The sequence below is a fragment of the Peromyscus eremicus genome, chromosome 4 (genome assembly GCF_949786415.1).
Source record: "Peromyscus eremicus chromosome 4, PerEre_H2_v1, whole genome shotgun sequence".
Classification (NCBI taxonomy): domain Eukaryota; kingdom Metazoa; phylum Chordata; class Mammalia; order Rodentia; family Cricetidae; genus Peromyscus; species Peromyscus eremicus.
This window is the reverse complement of record NC_081419.1, coordinates 139,587,929-139,606,882: the sequence shown is the minus strand read 5'-3', so window position 1 is coordinate 139,606,882 and position 18,954 is coordinate 139,587,929. Positions and strand designations below refer to the sequence as shown.

Below are 18,954 nucleotides of genomic sequence, written 5' to 3'. Positions count from 1 at the left end.
CCCAGCACTCATGAGGCAGAGGCAGGCAGAGCTCTGTGAGTTCAAGGCCAGCTTGGTCTATGTAGAGAGTTTCAGGCCAGCCAAGGGAGAAGATAAAGAATGTCAGATGGCAGCACATTACAGGAAGATGATAATGTGGGGAGGTGGGTGAAGAGTGGCCAGGAAGTGTCTTTAGGTAAAACGTACAGGGAAGAGTCTTGGGGAGGTGACATCTGATCTGAAGCCTGTAATGACACAGAGCTGGTAGAATGAAACTTGTTGAGTCTTCTAGGGAGAGGGCAGAGCAAGTGCAAAGGCCCTGAGGCAGAAAAGGGCTTGAGAAACAAAGAAAAAAATACTTCTGTGGCTCTGTTAATGGGAGCAAGCTGGGAGCGATTACAGAATTACTGTTAATTTCCTTAGATGCCATAATGATGGGAAGGCCATCTGGGAAAGCAGCATACTCCTCCGAGAGGCCCGCTCCAGTCCTGAGGGCTAATGGCGTCACCATGTCTGCAGCCTCCTGCCAAGGGACCCAGCAACATATCAAGCCCACGTGATCAACATAATCTACTGTGGCCTCAGGTGGAGGGTTCAAATGCCTCCACCGTATTGTCCTTCCAGTGTTCGTATTTGACTGAGAGGCACTGGGGAGACAGCTTGGCGGCTGAAGAATTCATCACACAACACGTGCACCTGAGTTCAGATCCCCGGCCAATCTTGCAAAATCAGTGATTTCGGGGTTCAGTGAGAGACTCTGTCTCAAAAAATTAAGTGGCCAATACTAGATGAAGACAGAGGCCAGAGATTAATGCCAAGTGTCCTCCCTGATCACCCTCCCCCATCCCCACCTCCATCTAAGCATTGGAATTATAGGTATGCAGCCATACCTGGCTTTCTACACAGATTCTGGGGGTTGCACTCAGGTCCTCATGCTTCCAAAGAAAGCATTTTCCCAACCAAGCCACCTCCATAGCCCCATAGTCTCCATTCTTAAATGAGAAAACTGAGTATGGGGTGGAGGGGATCAGTCAGCAAAGGAACCACCTGCTGGTCAGTGGCAGGTTGTTAGGATCTTGGACTGGAAAAGCATCGAGTCATTAGCCCACCATCCATAATCATAATCTACGAACTATAATCAAAACTCAGAAGTGATTTTTCTGGAATTCAATCATAAAACTAGATATACTGTCCCAGAGAAAGCCCTAGATCGAATAGCACTTATGGAGAAATGGATTGTGCATTTCCCCTCAAGAAAACAAAGATCTCAGGGCTGGAGAGATGGCCCAAAAGTTAAGAGCACATGCTACCTTTGCAGAAGATCAAAGTTGGGTTCCCAGCACCCATGTCAGGCTGCTTAGAACTGCTTAGAACTCCAGCTCCAGGAGACCTGATGCCCTGTTCAGGGGGCTCTGACGCCCTCTTCAGGCTGCTGAGGGCATTGCAATTCATGCACATACCCACACACAGACACACTTGTAGATAATTTAAAAAAAAAAAAAAACTTGAAAAGAAAAACCCCTTTGTTCCACCTTGTCTGCAGAGAGGCCTCTCTCTGCCCAGGGTCTTATGGCTGTTCTTATTATCAGCTCCACCTGTCCTCACACTGTTGGTTCACCCTCGTTTACCAGGGCCACACAGGGGACACAGAGGCACGCATTTAAACTTTTTGGCCTGTTTCTCTGAAAAAGACCACTGGTATACCATCAAACAATGAGTCCATTGTTTGTCTCCATGACCTGTGGCCTTTGAAGAGTGTCTTAACTGGGGACTGTCCCACGCTTTCCCTGGTAAGAATTCACAGTAAACACCATCACTCTTCGCGACTGCTGGCGGCAATTATAGTGGTTTATAATTCTCCTCCCTCTCCAACTAGCCCTTGATTCCTAAATGTGCACTTTTAGGCGTCAGGCGTTAGAATAAATTAGACTCTACAATTACATGTAATTAAAGGGGGAAACGGCTGTGGCAATGCAAAGATAGCTGTGTTTGCTGAAGTGAAGCCTGTCTGTGACCGTGTGCTGCCCAGGGAGGCCACATGAAATACAATTAGTGTTCGGTTTAATGAGGACTTGTGGAGCTGCCCTCACTATCACGATATCTGAAGATATATATAAACAGTCTCACGCTAATACCAGGGTATTTCTCCTGACAAGACAACTTGCGTTCTAACTAAGATTTCAGCAGAACTAACCACAAACTCATACTGTTTTTGCAAGATACTCAAATTTGTATTTTAAAAGCTCTGCAAAGCCCATCTCCACTCAGGAGCTGGGGAGATTGATCTCTACCCTGGGAGGGGACTCAGGCTTCTCTTGGAGGGGCGAGTCACAGTCAAACTTGCATGCATTATTAAAGCCACCTGTGCCCCAGAGAATGGGGCCTGAGCAGAGCCTCCAGGCTGCAGCCATGTCTCTCGGTTTAGTGTTTCTCCTTTACACGCCAATTTGTTTCAGACATGTTAAAAGGTTGTCTTTTATAACCCTCGTAAACTACCATCGACTCTGGCCCAGATGGCCAGAAAAGTTTAAACAATCTGACTGGGTTTCAACCTGTGTGCTGGGATGCAGAGGGGTTCAGGAAGAGGCATGTGGGTTCCCACCATCGCCAGAGAGTCAGGAAGTAAGACCGGGAAGGACCCCTTAGGGGGGGTAGGACCCACAGTGTCCTGTATAGCAAGGGACTCCCAGAGGGGAAAAGCAAGGCTTGGGACATCAGAACAAAGTTTGTCAAAGTTAAGCCAACAGTGGAGTGAGGGCAGCCTGAGGAGCTGACAAGGCTCCACAGCTGTCCAGCTGGGGCATTTGTAGTGATGACCGTCATCAGGGGCACAGGGAACACAATAGAAAACTGGCCTTAGGCCACATGCTTAGAAAGGCAGGGACTGGAGACTCAGGAAACCCTGAAGGTCCTGAGGACTCTGTTTAGCCCACCCTGGCCAGAGTCAATTGTGGAAGAGACCATGACTCCCCAGGCTGGGGGACATCTGACACTGAAGCCCCTCACGTCTTCAGACAGACACAGAAATTCTTGAGTGGCGCCAGAAGTCCTCAGCCACCTGGAAGGAGCCTGGGCCACAGGCGGAGGCCCAGACCAACAGGGTTAGGGGTTCACTAAGAATTAGGGGAAGACATGTGACCGGAGACTTTGCAGACCCTCTGAGTGTCTTAGCTGATGAGAGTCCCATGCATACAGGCTGGTCCTTAAACTCTGTCCTCTCCTCAGTAAAGAATGAGCTGGGGTCAGGTGCTGATGTCGCTGTCACTGGGTTAGATCTTTCTATTGCAACAGCAGACAGAAAACAGAAGAGAAATCATGTGATATCATCTTCTTCCAGTGCCCAGTCCCAACTGGGTGACTTCAAGCCTCCTCCTTTCCTGGAATTTCTGATGGACACACCCATCTGCAGAGAGAACCACTGTCTGAAGGGCAAGGGTGTGGTCATACTGTGGTTCTTGAACTGTTTTGTGGTGTAAATTCCCAACTTCTAGAACATTCTCCAGAACCTCACAGCAAATAGGACGCAGGTTTCAGCCCTGACCCCCCCCCCCACTCCCTGTCCTGCCCTGATGGGACACTGGGGTCTGACTAGAAAACCACTGCTGCAGTGAGGTACCTGGTTCAAAGCCAGGCCCAGCCTCTGCAGTAGGGCGGAAGGGGACAGGGAGCTGAAAGTCACCTGCCCATCCACTGTGAGCAAGTGGACTGTGGTCAAGACCCTAACCTCGCTGAGCATCCACGTTCCCCAAAGTTCGGGAATGAAAACGTGATGACCAGGTGCAAATGCTCTTCAGATGGCCACAGAACCTCCTGGAAGGGTGCTTCCTGGGAGGAGGAGCCCAAGGCACATGGGGCCCAAAGTGAGCAGTGTTGTAAATATAAAATTACATGTTACAGAGAAAGAAAAGAACACAAAAAGATCAAATTTGTACTTGTCTGTTGTTGTTCTGAGTGCCTCTGAGACAGTCTCACTATATAGCCTGGTTTGACTTTGGGCAATCCTCCTGCCTCAGCCTTCCTAGTGCTGGGATCACAGGTGTGAGCCACAATAATACTGTTTCAGTTGACTGTACAAAGACATGACGTCAAAACTGATTACACCTGCTTTGCTACCTGTTTGCTTATTTATTTTTGTTTTCTAAGATTTTTCTTCTTGTTTGTTTTTTTTAAAAATGGGTCTCCTGGATCTCCATCTGGTCTCAGACTCACTAGTAGAAGAAGGTGACCTTGAATTTCTGATCCTCCTGCCTCAGCCTTCCTAGTGCTGGGATGGCAGGCATACATCACCATGCTTTCTAGTGCCAGTTCTCAGAAGCTCTCAGTCACAGGAGTGGCCTGACACGAGCCTGCTCTGAACAGTGCTGCGGAAATGTGGCCCTTCCTGACACATGCCTCCTCTGAACAGTGCTGCGGGAATGTGGCCCTTCCTGACACATGCCTCCTCTGAACAGTGCTGCGGGAATGTGGCCCTTCCTGACACATGCCTCCTCTGAACAGTGCTGCGGGGAATGTGGCCCTTCCTGACACATGCCTCCTCTGAACAGTGCTGCGGGAATGTGGCCCTTCCTGACACGTGCCTGCTCTGAACAGTGCTCCAGAGAACAGGACCCCTCTTAAGCAGCAATGAGGCTGGAAGAAAAGGGGGGGGGGTCAATCTTTTTAGTTCATGAAAGCAAATACTTTGACATTCTGTATCCAGCCACAACTGTACAACTGACTGACTGGCCAAAGGTGGGACCTGCCCCTGGCTTGGAAAGGCAAGTTCCGGATTCGTACAAAGAGGAGTCTAGAGTCCTCCACCCAGTCAAAACAATCCATCTGAACTTTAGATAAACAGCAAAGATTTTTTTTCTAATCTCCATGGGTGCCCTGTTATTTTTACTTATTAAACTTGACAACACTATCCATCAGGAAACTAGAAAAATCCCACCAGGGAACGGAGGATTTGGAAAATAAGTACAGCCTGGGGTTTCAGATACAACGCCAGAGCTCAGCTTCTGGGTTCAGATCCTGATCCATTGCTTGCCTGTCTGACCTTGGGCCAGTAACTTGGAACCGCTCTGTGTCTTGGTTTCAGTGTCTATAAATGGATAGAACACCATGGAGGATTTTCAGGGTTACGTTTCCACTCGAGGCCAGTTCCCCCGCAGGGTCAGTTCCCCCCAGCTCGTCAGCTTTACTTTCTGCCGCTCTGGTGGGTTCTGTGGCCTCTCTTCACCCACCCCAGGCAGCCAGTGCCCCTCAGGCCTCTGTGGCTGGGGGACGGCAGAAACCGCGCAGACAGCACCACCTGGAGTCGAGTTTCCCCTTTACCAAGGGAGCCTGCCTCCCCTTTCTTTCCCACTCCCGGCCCATGTCTGGGCAACGCTTCTGCTTTCGCTTGAGCTCAAGTTAATTTCTCAGAGAGCTTCGGAGGCGCGTGGGAAGGTCCCGGGCGCGTGGGCAGTTCCTCCCGCGATCTTGCTTGGGGATCAGCCCGAGCCGGCGTCTCCAATGGCAAGTGTGTGCGTGTGTGTTTAAAGGCGAGCGCTGGGCTTTCAGCAAAGGCAGCCGGGTGTTTGCAAACCAGGGCGAGCTCCTGTGAAAGCGGATAAAAGAAAACATTTATTAACGTGTCATTACGAGGGGCAGCGCCGGGCCGGGGCTGTCGCACGCCTCAGGGAACACTTGGCTCCTCGCGGCTAGGAGGGAGGAGGACGAGAAAGCGGAAAGAGGCTGGATTCTCTGCGCGCCAGCCCCGGGGCCTGATCCATGGCCCTCGCGACTTCGCGCCAGTGTCTGGTGGACTAAGAGATGCGCCCCCGGTCCGAGTGGCACACACGCGCGCACACACGCACGCGCGGTCCCGGCTCGCCGGCAGCTTGCTGCTCAGCGCACATCGGCTTCAACTCCGCGCCCAGGGCGAGCGGGAGCGGGTGCGGGTGAGTGCGCCCGGGGCCCGCGAGGGTGCGCGCTCGGCGGCGGGAGCGCGGCCGGCCACCGGCTCGGCAGGCAGCAGGCCGGGAGCCGCTGGGACTTCGGGCCGGGGCGCGGGGCGACCGCGGAGCCGGAGGTGAGGCGCGATGGCTGGGTCGCAGGGTCCCCGGCGGGGCGGGAGGCGGCCGGGTCTCGGGTCCTGGCGCGCGCGGAACCCGGGGCGGGCGGGCGGGGCGGAGCAGAAGCCGGGATGCGGCGGCGGCGGCGGCCGGAGCAGCGGCAGCGCGGAGTCCCCTACGCCCCGCGGCCCGGCCCGGCTGCGGCAGAGGCGCGGTGAGGCCGCGGGAGCCGCGCGGTGAGTGGGGTGCGGGACCCGGGTCGGGCCCGGATCACGGATTCCAGGGCGAGCACGGCTCAGGTGAACCCACCGGGTCCCCGCCGCCCGGCTCCGGGAGGGTGGCACCGGGAGGCTTCGGCGCCGGCTGGCCACAGGGGGCTGACCGGTTTGACCCTGTCTGTGAGGCTGGGCAGCTGGGGGAGGACTTCTCGCCGCGCCCCGGTGATCCCCGGGGTAGGGCGCCTGGACCCGAGGGCTGCAGGAGCATGGCCGGGTTGACCCCTTGGGGTTTAGACCCAGAAGGCCAGCTAGATGCCAGGCCACGTGCAGCTTGTCTGGGCAGGACCGGAGCAAGCAGGGACTAGGAACTCGCGGAACCGAGGACAAATGAAATCGAAAAACTTCTCCCGCGCCAGGTCAGACCCATCGCCCTGCAGACCTGCGTCCGCCGCGAGTTCCAGAAGCCCTAAGGGGACGCTGCAGCGGGGACTGCAAGTTCATTTAGAGTAGTTCATTCATTCATTCGACAAGCATTTATGGAGCTTTGAGCGTGCCAGGCGCGGGGTGTTACCCAGGGAAGCGTGGATGGCAGTGTTAGTCCCTGCGAGGGCGGCTGGTGGCGAGAGGAGACTCAAAGTGGGCAGATGGAGGGAGCCACCCGCGGTCGGCTTGGTGGCCTCTGTCTGGAGGGGTCCCTGAGAGCCTGTCTCCCCACACGGTAGGAATGGTCTGAACAGAGTGTGGTTATGGTGACCCCCGCCTCTCCCCACTTCCTGAAAGTTCTGAGCGGCCCCACCCCTTCTGAACTGGCTCTCTTGCAGCTTGTTTTAATCACTTTTTGAGTTAAAAGTCAATATTTAATTAACCAAGTAATTACATTCAGCCTACGTTTGATTCTAGATATTTGGTGTGTCTGTGGGGACTGCCGCCCTCTCCATCTGTCCCTGCCTCTTTCCCACGGTACACCCCCAGGCTACTCTGGAGGTGAGTGACCGAGAGTAGGTGACACCAGCTTTCCCTTGGGACACCCTAGATTTTCTCTCTCTCCGGAATTGTGCATCTTGCAGTTTGTGGTGACCCGTGACAGGGTCCAGCTCGTTGCCCAAAGGTGATCAACTAAGATACAACCATTGATTAAAAGGGGGTGGGAGCTCCCTGAAGACCCCCCCCCCCAAAGATGCTCCACCCAGCCTGGCTAGTCCTCAGGGAAATCAAAACAACCTGTTTCTACTTGGTTTAGTGTTGAAATCAGCAGTTTGTTGATGATGGTGTTGGCTTGGCCGATGGCATGCTGGACCCGCCGTCCCTGCCCTGGCTGAGAGGCAGTGTGGCTTTGGACTTTGTGTAACCCTCTTGAGGTTTTTTTAATTTGAATTTATGGCTTTTTCTGAAACCTTAATAGCATGTTAGGTTTTCAAAACTAAGGGTGGAAGGGTAAGTAGGTTTGCTGAGACAAGGCTGGCCCGAAGAAGGAGCTGAGTGCACCCATGTGCAGTCTGTGTGCCCCTGAATGCCTCTGTGCCCCCTGGCCCACTCCGGCGTCATTCAAGGACCCCAACCCATGTGCAATTTCACACCGGATGTTCACAATGTCTTTTGACTGGGGAATTGAGTCTCTCCTGTGTCTGGCCTTGGTGGCTTCTGGCCCCTGGGTCAGCGGGAGATTATCACTCAGCCATTATCTTTTCTTAGACTCTGCCCTCTCTGAAGACCTGAGGCCCTTCCTGCCTACTTTCTGACCAGTTCAAAGAAGTTTCCCCTTCACCTCTAAGATAGCAGACAGGAAGTGTTTAGGCCCTCAGCCATAGGTCACGTGTCCACACATAGTCCTCCGAGAGCTGTAGCTTGAATGTGGTGCTCAGTGGTACATTCCTCAGGCTCCAGGTCCGCTTTGAACCACTAGGGGCTTAGTTATTTTCTAAATGCAGGGGGCAAGAAAAGACCTGACCAATGAAACAGTAAAGCTGTGGAAGTTAGAAACCCTTCCAAATCCTTTCTCTTCTCTAAGAACCTCCAACGTTTTGGAAGCGGGAGTAGGGAGGTGTCCTAGTTTGTATTTTTGTTGTTGTGATTTTCCTTAGGTTGTTTTTTTTTTTTTGCCTCTTTTCTTCCCCAGCGTTCGTCTCCCTCCCCTGATCTAGATGCAAAGGTTCTCGCAAATGTGGCCAATGAAAAGCACTCTGAGATGGGGATTTTTAGCTCTTCAGCAGCACAGGGAAAGGGCAGGACACTGTAGGAGTGAGACCCTCTTGTGGCTGCTGGCGGAGTGGCCTCAGAGGGGGTCCCAGGCACTTGGTTTCAGTCTGGGCTCTGTGTGTCAGTGGATAAGAAAGTGGGTCTCTCTCCGTGGTGACCTGCAGGCCAGGACAGTCAGGCTATGGCCAGCCCCAGGGACTGGCCTAGTGGGGACCCCGGCAGATGCCCATGATCCAGCCGGCTTCAAGGCGCTATCTAATTGGGAGATCATTAAGATCATTATAATTAATTGGCATCCTGATAAATGGCGTGATTGCCTAATTGGGGCGGTTGCTAGGGAACTAGACCTCACTTGGAGCCTAGAGGGGAAGAGGCAGTGGCTGGCTGCAGTTGGGCGCTGGGGTTACAGACCCTGCAGTTCATGGGCGGGAAGCCAGAACCGTATCACCCACATCGGCTGGCAGCTGCTGAGTGTGGTTGCAGATGTAATATGGGCGAGGGGTGTTTTCTTAGAAGGGCTGCAATCAGGACCCTTTCTCTTGCAAGCCATTGAAAGGGGGCTCTGAAATCACTTGGAGGCAAAAGAAAAATGTCTGATGCCTCTCACGGGCCCCCGAATCCTAAAGCAGCCCTGGCATCAGGCACTGCTGGATCGGGACTCAGCATTTGCCATAGACGCCATTCTTCCATCTCCGCTCTGCCCTCTGCCTCGCTCTGTGCCTTCTTCAGCACTGACACTGCAGTCTCTGGCAGCCCCAGGCTGGGTGTTTAAGACAGCCCGTCTGTCTGGCCACCTGCCCAGCCACGACATGGGGGCGTGTGACTCAGTCGTTCTGTGCCTCCGTGTTCTTATCCAACAAGTGACGAGAGTAAGTCCTCACACCCTTCCCTGAGTCTGTGGACCGGGGTGAGATCATCCACACCAAGTGCTTAGCATCCGTCCCAGGTAAACCTTGACTGTCATCATACTGGAGATGCCCGGATGATGCCACTGAGTGACTGTCCTCTCACCTCCGTCGTCACTGCCCAGTCGAAGCAAGCCTCTTTGCAGCGACAGTCCCCTGGGCCCCCAGATACCCTCCATGAGACCGTTAATGGGTGCACTGGCTGAGATAGTAAGTTACCTGTGCCTCAGACCACAGTCTGGATGGGGGGTGTGGGGGAGGTGGCTGCTGGATCTCACAAACTGGGGGGCCCCTGGAAAAGGGAAGTCTGGCCATTTGGGAAGCTAGGAGCCACCTGTATGGGCAGCCATGGTCAGAGGAGCCTGTCTGTCAGCATCCTGGCTGAGGTGAGGACCACAGGGACATTACCACCTTTCCCTTTCCACAGGGTGCCTGGGAACCTAGTTTGGCGGCTTCAGTGGAGACAGCTGCAGCCTGGCTTTGATCCAGGGCTTTCTGGGGGCTGAGTTTGCCTGGCCCCACTCCGTGAAAATCATCTTGAAGTGTTTGTTTAAAAGATGTAAAGTCCTAGGGAGGGAGCAGGACACCCTGCATATGTTCGAGTCGGCAAAGGCTTGGAAGAGGGAGGGTCTTGTCGACCTGTGGGGGTAGCAGTGTACGTGGAGTGCTCTGGATAAGAACAGGGATACAGAGGTGTCCAAATGCACCCCTGCCTTGAACATGACAACCTTCTTGGTATTGTACAGGTCCTATTACTACATGATCCCACTACCACACAGGCCCCAGTACCACAAGGGCTCAAGTATCCCATGGTTCCCAGTACCTTTTGAGTCCCAATACCACAGGTCCAGTACCTCATGGGTCTCAGTACCTTATGAGTCCCAGTACCTCATGGGTCTCAGGACCTTGTGGGTCCCACTACATCATGGGTTCTATAGTGCCTCATGGGTCCCAGTCCCTCGTGAATCCCACTACCTCATGGGTTGCAGTACCTTATAAGTCCCAATAGCTCATGGATCTCAGTATCTCATGTGGGTCCCAGAACCACAGGTCAGATAAACTCCTGTCACTAGTAAGCACCTGAGAAGAGCTGGGTGCCTCCTGAAGACCTAGCCCAGCAAGAGAGAACCCAGTCCTCCAGAGGGGAAGACCCCAAGAGCAAGCAGTAAACAAGGCCACTGTCAAGGCCGTTCGTAACACGCTCCAAAAAGCAGCAATGAAATCCAAGGCAGTCTCACAAGTATGGAGCACAGTGAGGCAACTTCAGGAGATGGTCCAGAGAGGCCTTCCTAAGTGTAGGAAGAGGCTAGCCTTGGAAGAGCTAAGGAAAGAGCATTTGAGGTGGTAGGGACAGCCTGTGCAAAGGAGAGCAAGCAGTGAACACGGACACCCAGCGGAGTAGGGAGTCATGAGTTGTGGAGGGGAGGGCAGAAGTATGACATTCAGACTGTTTTAAACGACGTGGAAAACCATAGGAGGTTTTCAGATGGGAGCCAACCTGTGTTTCAAAAAGCTTTGGCTAACATAAGCAGCAGGCTTGATTCTAAGAAGTGGGGACACAAGGCCCAGGGCCATCAGCCGCTGTGGGGGAACCGAGAGTGGCCACAGGACAGAACCGTGGTGATGGTTTGGATTGGTGCAGTGGAGAGAGATTTGGGGTGTGGAGCCAGCAGGACTTGAGTGGGTCCAGGGTCCAGAGTAAGGAAGAGCCGTTGGTTCTCAAACAAAGGTGCTCTTGCTGGCCAGGGAACATACAGTAATTGGTGGAGACGGTTGTGAGTGTCACAAATGTGACGTCTAGTTCCCCTGCTCAGGAGGTCCCCACCACGAAGAGTGACCACAGCGCTGAGTGTGGTGACCCTAGTGCAGTGACCATGGCCTGGGACAGGTGGTTCCTCAGCGGTGTGAGGAGGGGACAGGAGTTTCAAGTCTTGGACGTGCAGGACTGTAGTCTGCTGAGGTTGGTGACCTGAATTGGGAGCCACTGGGCTTCCCAGTTATTTTCAGCTGTGTGCCTAGACAGGCTTACAAGGGAGAACTCCCATTTGATTCCCTGGTGTGGTCCCCTGTCCCCAGGGCCTGTCACGAACCTATTTGATGAATATTTCTGGACACCCCACTGGCTCTCCTCTGCCATTCCTGGGAGAGCTAAAAAGCGCTGGCTGAGCTTCACATGACTAATTCCTCACTGCTGGGTGATTGGCAGAGGCCCTCTGGGAATTGCCTGGCGTGGTGGGGCATCTCCACCCTGGCAGGTGGCACAATGCCTCCTGAATAGAGTCTCCAGTCTCAAGAGGATTGCCAAACGCACATGGGCTCAGTGGCAGGGGGCCCCAGACTCATAGCTCCATGTTATGAAAAACATGGCCCCCTGCTTTCCACACTGGGCCCCACTGGAGACAGCCCTCCATTCCAGCCCAGACTAAAATCCTTAAGCTAAGCAGTCTGTGGGGCCAGGGGGTAGGGGAGGCTGAGGCCGTACGCTGGGGACCTCAAGCAGGGACGGAAGATGTGTTTGGCCAGGTGGATGCCAGATGTGGCTGGAAAGTGTGTTGCTGACAGCTCTTCTTATTGGCTCCTGGCCCAGACGCCAGCAGGAGCCTGACCTACCTTGGTAGCCAGAGAGGTGGGGATCCGAGCGGATAGCCTAGGGAAATTCAGGAGTCTGTGCTTGGTGAACACTGCCTATCGCCACTCTGGAGACCCATGCTGTCTGCAGACTTCTGAAGGCCAGCCACTAAGTTGGATGTCTCGGAGAACAGGGAAGCCGACCAAGATCGTTACTGATAGCTCCAGAGTCTAATCATTCGAACGTGGACTCACGATACTTACAGTAAAATGGAATTCCTGGCTTAGTGTTCTGGGCAATTGAAGTTTCTATTTCTCACATAACAGAAAGTTTCAAGTAGGGAAGAGTCCAAGTCTTGTCTTTTTGATAATATCTTTGGAATGATGTTATCAAAATCCCAGTATAGTGCTGTCCACTGTCTCTCTGTCCTTAGTATGTCTTTCACCTTCTTGTCTCTTGGTTTCAGTGTGGCTGCCACAGCTCCAATCATCAAATCTCCCTTCAAAGTAGGGATATAGGACAGAACTTCTTTCTCTTTTTTTTCCCAAAGAGCAAAATCCTTCTGAAAACACCCTGCAGCAGGCTTCGCTCTGTGTCTCTTCGGCCCCTGCCCGCCTGTTGTACTGGATTCGAAACCAAACACCGCGAAGGATAAATGGGACTCTGCTGATGGTCTTAGCTCAATGCTTCCCAAACCAGCAGATCAAACAACTTCTGTTTTCAGCAAGTGCTTTGAGGCTAGGGTTATCTGGAAGGAATTCACAGATAACATATCTACACAGTCATCAGTGAAATACCCTGATTACAAGGGAAAGGAAAAACAAAGGCAGGGTGGCTTATAATTAAACCCAGTGAACACACTTGCAGCCCAGCCCCTGGGCGGGACACCTGGGCGGGACACCTGGGCGGGACACCAGGGCGGGACACCAGGGCAGGTTACAACCGGGGAGGCAGAATCAGGAGGATCCCTGAAGCTTGCTGGCCAGCTAGTCTAGCCAAATTGTTGAGCTCCAGGTTCCATGAGAGGCCCCGTCCCAAAAAAGTAAGATTAAAGGAGACAACTGATGTCAGTCTCCAATCTTTGCTCTCACAAATATACACACACACATAGCCACATACCCATAAAACAGTGCAGCTTTATAAAATGGTGGACAGTTGGCCAAATTTCCCAAGTGAAATAGATTTTGGTCTTTCCTTGGTTTATTTGGGTGTAGGGTAAAAAGCATGCACTTGGGAGGCAGAGCCAGGTGGATCTTTGTGAGTTCTAGGCCAGCCTGGTCTATGGAGTGAGCTCCAGGAAAGGTGCAAAGCTACACAGAGAAACCCTGTCTCCAAAAACAAAACAAAACAAAACAAAACAAAAAAGAGCATGCAGAAGTAGTCTTGTTTGTGGGCAACAGTTCATTTCTTGGCCCTGGGAGCTGCCAATGGCTTCTTTTCTTTTCTCCTCTTTTTTTTTTTTTTTTTTTTTTCCTTTTTTGGTTTTTCGAGACAGGGTTTCTCTGTATAGCCTTGGCTTTCCTAGAACTCACTCTGTAGCCCAGGCTGGCCTGGAACTCACAGAGATCCGCCTGCCTCTGCCTCCCCGAGTGCTGGGATTAAAGGTGTGCACCACCACTGCCTGCCACCAGCGGCCTTTTCATCCGCAACTGTCCAGCAAAAGTTAGGAAATTATACTGGAACTTGGGTCTCTCGGTGCACGCTTGTAATCCCACCACTCCAAAAGCTGTGGCAAGAGGATCATACATAGGGAGTTCAAGGCCAAGTCCAAGATACATGAGATTCTATCCCCCCAAATCAAAACACCCTTCCCTTAAAGTTGTGTTAAAATGAGTGTCTGTTCCTGGGTGTGTGTCATAAACAGCCCAATAGACCTGCACCTCAACAGCACTCCAGTCAGTCATGTGGTGACTCAGATGTCCTCACACATTCCCCGGGTGCCCTCTCGGACATTGGGAGCCCCCCTGCCCCACCCCACCCCGCCCTGTGAACATGGGCTTACAGCAATGCTGATTTGGAGGGGGTCTTCGAGCCAAAGGCATCTTCCCCAAAGATGCCTGCAGCCCCTCTTCCCACACCACCCTTCTGTGACAGTGCAGCCAGCAAGACAAGTCCAGCCTTTGCCAGACAGGGCCACGTGTTCTACAGTTGGTCTTGGGATCATTGGCTCCTCCCCAGGATGAGCTGGAGCAGGGTAGAAGAGATGTTGTCCCAAGTGGTCACAGTGTCAATGAAAGACAACAGCTCTAATCAGAATGCCTTGCCCAGCTGGGCCTCTCAAGAGCTGTATGCAGATGGGCGAGTCACTCTGCCTCACTGAGTCTCTGTTGCCTCCCCTGGAAACTGGAACAGTTGTAGCTGTGGGGACCTAGATCAAGGCCTGGGCACAGAGGCCTCGGGACAGAAAAGCTGGCTTCCAGTGATCGTTGCCTATTCCCGCTCTTCTCTGAGAATCCTTCCTCAGCTTTTGGAGTAAGGTTGGCTGTGTCTTTGGGGCACTGCCTCTAGGGAAGGCCATTTGCCTCCCTGTGACAGGTGAGCACAGTTCAGTTGGTTCCGCAGGAAAGGGCATCATCGGACTGACTGCTCCTCTATGCCATGTCTGCCCGAGCCCCACCTGCCTCTTCCAGGCCCCATGGACACCAGCCCAGGGGAAAAAAAAAACTGAGCTCAGGGCCTGGAGCCCATCCTGAGAACTCAGGGTGGCACCTCTCACCGTGAGCACAGGCAGATGGTTGGGAAAGGGAGGTCCTCACTGTCTCCAGAGGACCCAGAATCTCCCAGGGCCTTGGCCACACCCTGAATGGTTAAGCAAGCACTGTTGGAATCACAGTCCAGGCCTCGGGGTGCTTAGCAGCTGCCCAGGAAATGCCAGTGTTCTGTACCGTTGAGAACCACGAGAGCAGGAGAGAAGGCTCAGGTGTGCTGCCTTCTGCCAAGTCCCGAAGGGGCTCCTGGAGGTGGCATGTATCCTGAAGCAGCCTATGCCAGGGCCTGCCCTTCCTGTAATAAAATAAAATCCAAGCTCGGTCCACCCTGCCCTGTCTGCCTCCGCCCCACTTAGCTCTAAGCCTCTTGAAGCTTGTTACCTGCCTCTTTGCATCCCCATGTACTGGCCACCTCTCTGTCCTCAGATGCTGGACGCTGTCTCCAGCCCTAGGGCCTTGGCGCTTGCAGTCCCCACTGTGACCCGCTTTTCCTCCATAACTACTTCACTTCTGGCTCCTTCAGTCTCAGCTATGATGTTACTCTAGAACGATAGTATTTCCTCTGGAATTCTCTGCACTTATTTATCTTCATCCGTCCTGTGTGTGTGTGTGTGTGTGTGTGTGTGTGTGTGTGTGTGTGTGTGTTTGTCCCCGGCTAAAAGTAAGCCCCGAGTAGTTAGCACTTGTTAGAGCTGGGCCCAGCCCTGCAGGTGCCCAGGAAGGAGACCTGTGGGTCATGGCTAAAAGGAATGCAGCCTTTGTCCTTGCTGCAAGGTGACTGCTCCTGGTCTGGAAGTCCAAACCTGTTTGTCACCGGCAGAGAGCGAGCTTGAGGCGGAGCTGGTTGGACATGCCCACGAGGGCTGGTGGAAGAGGGCTTATTCCCCTGGTGCCCCAGCAGGGACAGTAGGTCCCACACAAGAGCTGGTCATTCTTGGGCCGCTGGCAAGTGAAAGTTCACCTTGAAGGCAGGTGGTGTGACCAAGGTCACATTACCTCCCCTCGTAGCATCTAAGGCCATCCCAGGATGAGCTCTGGCTGGGCTCCTGTGGAGCCAGGATGTTTCAGGACTGGAGCAGTATCCTGCTTTATGTATGAGCGCTTGTGCCTGCAGACCCAGCATACAGGAGGACTAAGAGTTCCGGGCCCTGTCTAAAAGTACAAGAAGAGGTCTGAGTGGGGAGGGGGCGTCCCAGGCTGCCTATCAGGGCCTGTGTTTGGCTCATGGACACTTTGGCTTTTATTTTCTTGAACCTTTTTGAAAAATGAGTTAATAGATTGTTGCAGGGTGGAGGTGGGGCATGACAAGATCTTGCTATGTAGCCCAGGCTGACCCAGGACCCAGAATCCTCCTGCCTCTGTCAACTTCCCAAGCCTAGAATTACGTGCATATTTTTAAAGTTAGAGTTTTCAGCTTCTTCTGAAACTTGAGGGCTGGGGGACAGTGTGGGCCCTCTCAGGCCACCTGAGTGCCTCTTGAGCCTAGCCTGAGGCTGTGACTGCGTCCAACTGCCGCTGTTCTTGCCCTGTCTGGTTGGTTTTCCCAGTGAAGCAGGCCTTGGTTCTCACACCTGCCGGAAACAAAGCTTGAGAGGGGGACCAGGAGCGGTGGCCCATGTCAGACCCCCTCCTCCCAATTACAAGGCCCGCACAGATGTTAGCACCCCGACACACTTCCAGGGACAACACACAAGTGTGTTTGTAGTGGTATTAAAATCTTACGCCTAGCAGGTAGCACACACCTGTGATCCCGGCACCCAGGATGTGGAGGCAATAGGATCAGGAGTTCAAGGTCATCCTTGGCTACATATCAAGCTCAAAACTTAGTCTGGGCTACATGAGACCTACTCTCAAAAAAAAAAAAAAAAGAAATTAATTAAATTAAATCTGCCTTCTACTTATTGCTTGACACTTAGTCATCCCACAAATCTTTAGAAGCAGGAAGTTGATCATCTCTCTCTAGTAAGGGGGGAAACTGAGGTACTGTATGGACAGCTGCTGCACAGGTAGTTCACTGAGCTTGGTCATCTTTCCATCTTCATTGCTGGACTTCGAAGCATTTGGGTGGATGTGGTAGCAGCTCTCTTGTGTTCTGGGGGTGCTATGGGTTGCCAATGGTCTGCTTTGCGTGACCCCAGCTGGGAAGTCCAAACTGCTGTGTCCAGCTGGCCCACACCTAGTGCTGGTTATAGCATGCGTTCCTCAGCCATGCTGAATCCCACATTTCTGTGTGGCCTGGGCAGCCTTATGGCGTGGTGTTCTCTGCGAAGTCTGGCTTCAGAAGGTGCAGAAATGAGAGCTTCGGAGTCCTAAGCCTTACACTGGTCCTGCATCACATTGGCCATTTTCTCTAGGTCAGAACAGGGTGAAGAGCCACACGGTTTCCTAGGGTGGAGACTGCTGGGCAGGTGTGGCTGCTGGGCAGAGTCTGCGGAAGTAATAGCTCGCCCGCCTGGAAGTCTTAGGGGTTCGTAGGAGGGCTGGGCTTAGGAGAGGGCAGGACATGGGCTGGAAGACTCTGGGGGACTCTAAGCAGGAGCTGCTAGCCTTCTGGAGTGGGGGAATTCAGGAGGACCACTCACCCCTGGGGGGCCCCTGCCCTAAGCACTAGCTGGGAGACCTGAGCTCAGGAAGAATCTCATTGGCTGGCCCTGGCCACAGGGCCACCCTTGGTCGGGGAGAATATCCTCTAGAGAAAATTGGGGTACTGTTTTCCAAAGAAGGAAGGGGAGCAGATGCTTCTCGTACAGAAAAAAAATGAAGTCGTTGTGGCCCTTGCCAAGGTGGAGCAGCTCTGTCTCAAAGGATGGGATTTTTTTTTTTAAAGGCCAACAGGTCCACGGCAACTTGTCTTGTTCCCAGGGCCTCTGCTGAGGTACCATTGAGGTCTGGAAGCCCCTCTCCATAGCGCAAAGTCAACTCCCCTCATCCTGCTGCACCTCAGTGTTCTTGTCTGGAAAGTGAAGGAGATGGTCGTGGACCCTCCCAGCACCCTGGATGCTAGACACACCCCAGTCCCCGGCCTTCTTTGGACCTGGGATGCTCACCTGTCTTTCTTCCAACCCCAGAATGGACCTACTTGCAGACACCCCAGTTGATGCCTCACAGTCCATGAGCAACTGCCCCAGCTCATGGGACCCACAGCCTCCTCCCTGATGGCCTCCTCTCAGATAGCCATTAGTCCCCGAGGCACCCGGGGCAGGACGTGGGGCCACATATTCTCTATCCATCCCACTGCTAGCTGGTTATTTGGTCAAAGGGACTTCAGGCGGCTGTCCCACCTGTGTGTCCCAGCCTCTGGAATGACCAGGAGCATTGGGCTGTTTATATTGGCTCAGGATGGGATGCTCAGCCAGGCGTCAGGCAGAAGGAAAGAAATGACTGGGCTATTAATCCCGGCAGTCAGAACGCCCCACTGCTCCTGGATGGTCTTCCTGGAGACCACAGCAGCATCCACAGCCAGAAACCCCTGTGCTGTGTGTAGGGCATGCAAGGGGCAGGGGAAGTGTGGGGCTGAGATGGGGCGAGATCCTGGGACGGTCAGTCCCACTGAACGCCAGCCCGCAATTAGGCGTGAATAACGACTCTGTTCTTGGGCTTTATTGCTTTTGGCTCCGGGCCTTTTTCAGAAATAACTGTAACTCTTGCCAAGGAAGCTTTTGTCCTCAGCTGAGAGGCGAGAACAAAGAACAGAGGTGGGAATGTCCTATCTGATTCTAGTTCCCCGAAACACCCAGGAAGGACAGCAGGCGTGGCCGCCACAGGCACGGGCTAGGGTACAGCTGTGTCCGCTCTCAGCTGTGCCAGCCAGCCACTCTCCTGCGTGCTTCTGCCACGCAAGATTTTTGTGCTTAGTCCAATCACGAGGCCTTTGCCTTTATTAGCGTTCTTGTGTTTGGAGTGGCTCAGGGAACGGGTACCACAGGGCTCGTGCCAAAGTCAGGTGACAACTTTGTGGAGCTGGGTCTCTTACCTCCGTGTGGGTTCCAGGATCGGAACCCAGGTTAACCAGCTTTTGTACTCAGTGTCTTTGCCACTGAGCATCCCACCAGCTCTTTCATGTACCTTTTCCTTTGCTTAGGAGGTATTTCATGAGCATCACCTGGGACACCCAAGGCCCGAGGGTTAATTAATCCCCAGCAACATGGAGGAAGGGAGGAGGGAGGCAACATTTCAGCTATAAGCAGCCTCTCCACAACTTCGAGTCTCAGCTCAATGGTACCTCCTCCCAGAGGCCTCCTCGGATTGACTCTCCAGCATCACCCTGACAGCTTCCTTCAGAGCTCTCGGGAGACTCTGAAGTTCCTCTTCATTGGTTCATCCTCTGTTGCCCTCACGGAACAC

The 18,954-nt window shown here is 53.3% G+C and overlaps 1 protein-coding gene across 2 annotated transcripts in view; it reads left to right on the top strand.

Moving 5' to 3' along the window:
• The first annotated feature begins 5,619 nt into the window (after positions 1 to 5,619).
• Sulf2 (sulfatase 2) overlaps positions 5,620 to 18,954 on the top strand; it is an 85,926-nt gene continuing 72,591 nt past the window's right edge. The window contains exon 1 of one of the 2 annotated variants that reach the window (XM_059261929.1): positions 5,620 to 5,900. The gene's annotated coding sequence lies outside the window, so the exon portion shown is untranslated. Of the gene's footprint in view, positions 5,901 to 5,946; positions 6,032 to 18,954 lie in introns of those variants that run through there. The other variant, XM_059261928.1, reaches the window with a different exon arrangement.